Here is a 4,380-nt window from a genome sequence, read left to right as displayed (position 1 = left end):
CACCTGGTTTGGTTTGGGTTTTTTTTTGTTGTTTTTTTTTGCATTGTAGAAAAAAAGAAACATTTTTATTTCCTTGTCAAGTAGAAGGATGAAATACTGCTAGAATGATACATTTCTTACCTCAGAGATTTCCTGCACTTACTCAGCCCTGGTCTGAATCCTGTTTTTACCAAAAATTGTCAGCATGAAAATGAATGAGAATGCTGTCACATCAGAAACCTTGCTGTACTCCTGTTGAAGGTAGAAGTAAAAAAGGAACTGATTTTTTTTTTTAATATCCTACATAAATCCTCATAGATTTTGAGTGAACTCAATATTTAGCACATTATTGAAAATACATGAAATCTTGTGTCAGATGTCACTTATATATTTGAAAAGATCAAACTTTGTCTATTAAAATCTTGTTAGGTTTACAACTGTAAAGATTTTTAAAATATCAAAAAGGTGCTTTGGTCATACATGCCTGGGATTTCTAAAGTCCAGCAGGTGCATCTACAAATCTAGACATTGAAGAAAGGAGTAATATAATTTAGAGTTTAGTCATGAGAGAGCAAAGGAATTAAAACTTCAGGATTTAAAAGATACTTTGCTAACCCGAGTATTTGGTGTTCTATTTTTGTTTAGGGGGCACCTTGTAACTAAACTGAGCTGGAAAAAGTGAATTTGTTCAGTGGCAGTGTGGCATCACTTCAGCTATGTTACTGGTAAGTAATGGTTATGCTCCCTAAAGGACATGCAGAATTTGAGGTGGACAGGCCATTGTGGCCTTGAACATCTTGATCAGGGTTTATTCTAAGTCAATCCCATAGTGAATCTTTTTCTGCTGTACTACTTGCATTCATTCTGGCACTATTTTCCATGTGTTTCCTTCTTTTTTCACTCACTGCTGCAATTTCAGTACAGAAGAAGCCAAGTTTCCAATATTTTCATTTGTAAGACTTGACAGTGGAGTTCTGTGCCCTGCTGAAAGTGCAGAGAAATAATCAAACTGGAATTGTAGCAGAGTGAGCAAGTTTCAAGAAAAACAACCAGTAACAGGTTGTTCTTTTCTGTTGTGATTGTCTTAATAGTTCAGCTACTGATGTACAAGGTTTTCCCCTTAGTTTTAGATTTTAATGCATAGTGCATAGTTTAATCTTATTGGGGCCTTGCTTTTCTTCAATACTGCATCTTTTAATCCTGCAGGATTTTTTATCCTCGAAAGCACATCAAGTCTGCCCACACCACCTCTCTGCTTTTGATTTGTGCACTGCTAAATCAATTAAAATGCTGACTGAGATTTAATCAAGAATGAGTCCCTATAAACTCCCACTCCATACCTTTCCCACTGACCACCATTAATTTGGTATAGAACATACAACACAACATTAGCTGTGAGTACAATAGTCCCAATTGAACCAGCTCAAGGAGGGAAGGAAATGAATTCACCAAACAGAACTTGACAGTAGTAGGAGAGAAGTCTCTATGGTGCACTTTCCAGTGGACTTTTGTGCTCTCCTCTTTGTCTTAAGCATCTTGGTTTTCTGGGGAAGGAGTTGGGGTTTTACAGTTGAAGTGAAAAGGGACCAGGAAAGCTCCTGTTCTAGATGGTGTCTGCCCCAGATGGGTTTTACTCTCTGCAGTGCATTAGAACACTAAGTAATTTTATTTTTTTTTTTTCTCTGCAGTTTGTATTCCTTTTTTGAAATGTAGCTACAAAGGAGCAGCATTTCTTCTACTAGAAAAAATTTGATTTTGAGTAGAATTAACTTTCTCTTGGAATTCCATGTGGTTTGTTTGTAGAAGAGTTTTTCCTATGCTAGCTATGGCAGGCTCTGATACATGCTGGCTGAGCGGTGTGGAATTCAAAAAAGTTAAGTTCTGAAGTTGCTGCTACAGTCAGGGTTTTTTTTAGAAATGTCAGATAACACAAATCAATAGACCAAGGTCACAAATCACCAAGGAAGGAAAGAATCCTATAGGAAACTCTATGGAATGCCAGGTCTCGGGGGTCTTTCTATCATTACTTCCTATATTTCAGTTAAGTCTTTGTGCAAGAGATCAGAACAGTCAGATTACTAGAAAGTTCCAACACTCCAAACTAGATACATATTCTTCCTACAAAATACAGAATTTGCTTTAAGGGATGCTTGGATAACTGAACTCTATCCTCACATCCATGTTTGTTTGAATCTAATAAGGAATCTAGGAACTGATCATGCAGCCATCTCCAGAAGATGTCTCTTGTAAGAGTTTGTACTCTGAGCAGTCAATGTACTGACCTGTGTAGTTGGTGGTTCTATATTTTTATGATCCTCAACACATTGTTAATGCATAGGACCTTAACGTTCTAGAGGAAAGATGAGAGAGAATGGAAAGGAACTGAAGGGAAGGAGGACAAGAGAAACTTATCCATAGTTTACACTTGAGCATTTTTCCCCTTTGAAAGTAAAATTTGTTCACTCATTTGTGAACAGAACTGCTTCTCCACTAATTGTTAGTTTGTGTTGTGAGTGGTTTAGGTTCTGTGTTAATTGTAACCCATTCAGGAACACCTTCCATAGCACTGGTGTTTCTTTGCCAGCCTCACTGTCCTAACCTTTATCCCAGTCTTGTTTGTGGTTCAGTCCTTCTCAGGTTCTGCATTGCAAAGAAAACACTGGTCCCAAGGCTTCTGTTCAGTTTTCTTAATCTGCAAGATTTTATTTACCTTTATTTACCAACTATGTGGATTCAGAGGAGTGGAAAAATAGGGAAAATACTAAACATTTAGCATAAACATGTTTTATGTGAAACAATAAAATATTATAGATATCCTTACTTTGTAATAGATATAAATCACAAACATGTCATCCTCAGAGTAATAGTGACTGTTGGTCAGTTTACAGATTATTCTCCAGCTGGGTATATTGTGTGTTATACTAGATATATACTATACAAAATGTTTCTCTTGAAATTTCTCCTTGGGTTGATGAGTTCAGAACCATTGTGATGGTTGTTCTAGAGTAAGGAAAAAGCTGTCGTGAGACATGTCTAAGCATAACTCCGTATCACTTACAAAGCATCTTTTTTCTTCTGGTGGACATGCAGATTTATGCAGCATCAAAACAAAGTGATATTAGGATTGAAGAATCCTGTTTAACAAGCATCAGGTAGAGTTACACTGATGCTGCCCAGAGCACAGGATGTGCACAACCAGGATGTTTCCAAGACAAGCATTTTTCACTGTCATGTAACAGGAAGGCTGAAGGAGCTCTGTAATTGGCTGAGTTCTGAAATGTAATTCTGCTTAGCGGGATAAATCAGAAAGCCTGATGTGTACATTGTTCTTACTTAAGAAAACAAAACATTTTTACATTAAGTCCTTCTGCAACAGAACAGCACCTGACACTGAAATTAAAATTCAGGAAAGCTAGTGATTTTCTCACTCAACTGGCAAAGCTTCTCTTTGCCCTTTTATACCTTTAACCTGACATTGAGAAAAAGTCTTCAGTGCATTTCTCTTGTGTATATCCCAGATCTTCACTGTTTTCCTGCCCCTTTTTGAATGACTTGTGCCTTTTCTGTCTCATTAAGGATATCAGAGCATCCAGCCCAAACTGGAATTTTGGTATGGCTTGCAAATATTGCAAACTGCAAAGCAGGGCAGCATGACTCCGGAGAAAGAGGAGGCATGGGCATGGGAGTGCTAAGCTTGGAGTAGTAATTTTAGTCCTCAGAAGTCCCTGCTAGCCAGAGCTGAACCCTTTGGCTTTGGGAGACATGTGACATGCATCACCTGTCAGGAAGAGATCACTCCCCACAATGCAGAAACCCTCAGCATGGGTCTTCCTTCTAAGCAGAGGCTGATTAAAGCACTGGCCTAATAAATGGGATTCTGGGATCAACTCTCAACAGTGGCAAAGTCTCATCTATTGCAAGGGAAGTTAAAAAGTTCTGCACCTTAAGCCTTTGCTAAGCCTTCAAAAGCAGTGCTCCAACCTGTTTTCCCTGGTTTTCAACACAATCTTCAGGGAGACCTTTCCCCTTTTAGCCCTTTTAACCTCTTCATGGAGACCCTAAAGGCTTCCTGATCCATATTCAGCACTTGTTTAACTTGAGGATCACCAGAATGCTCAGCAAACAAAGTTTATCCCCACTTTGTATCTGAGAGAGAGGTATTCTATTTCCTCTGCTGTGCAAACAAGGAACCTGAGGAAGAAAGCAATTACATGATTCACCGTAATTGCACATTAAGTCAGTTGGTGCTGTCCTAGGGTTACTGCTGATCCCCCTGACTTGTCAGCAGGTTAAAATTAGATGATTTGCTGATCCAGTGAGATTTTTGCCTGTGTAATACAGGAACCTTGTATTGGGGTATCTCAACTGGATTTCAAGTAGGTTTAAATATAAATCTTTTAC

This window comes from Lonchura striata, chromosome 2 (assembly GCF_050655825.1).
Source record: "Lonchura striata isolate lonStrDom1 chromosome 2, ASM5065582v1, whole genome shotgun sequence".
NCBI lineage: Eukaryota > Metazoa > Chordata > Aves > Passeriformes > Estrildidae > Lonchura > Lonchura striata.
The sequence above is the reverse complement of the archived record's forward strand: the minus strand, read 5'-3'. Positions refer to the sequence as shown.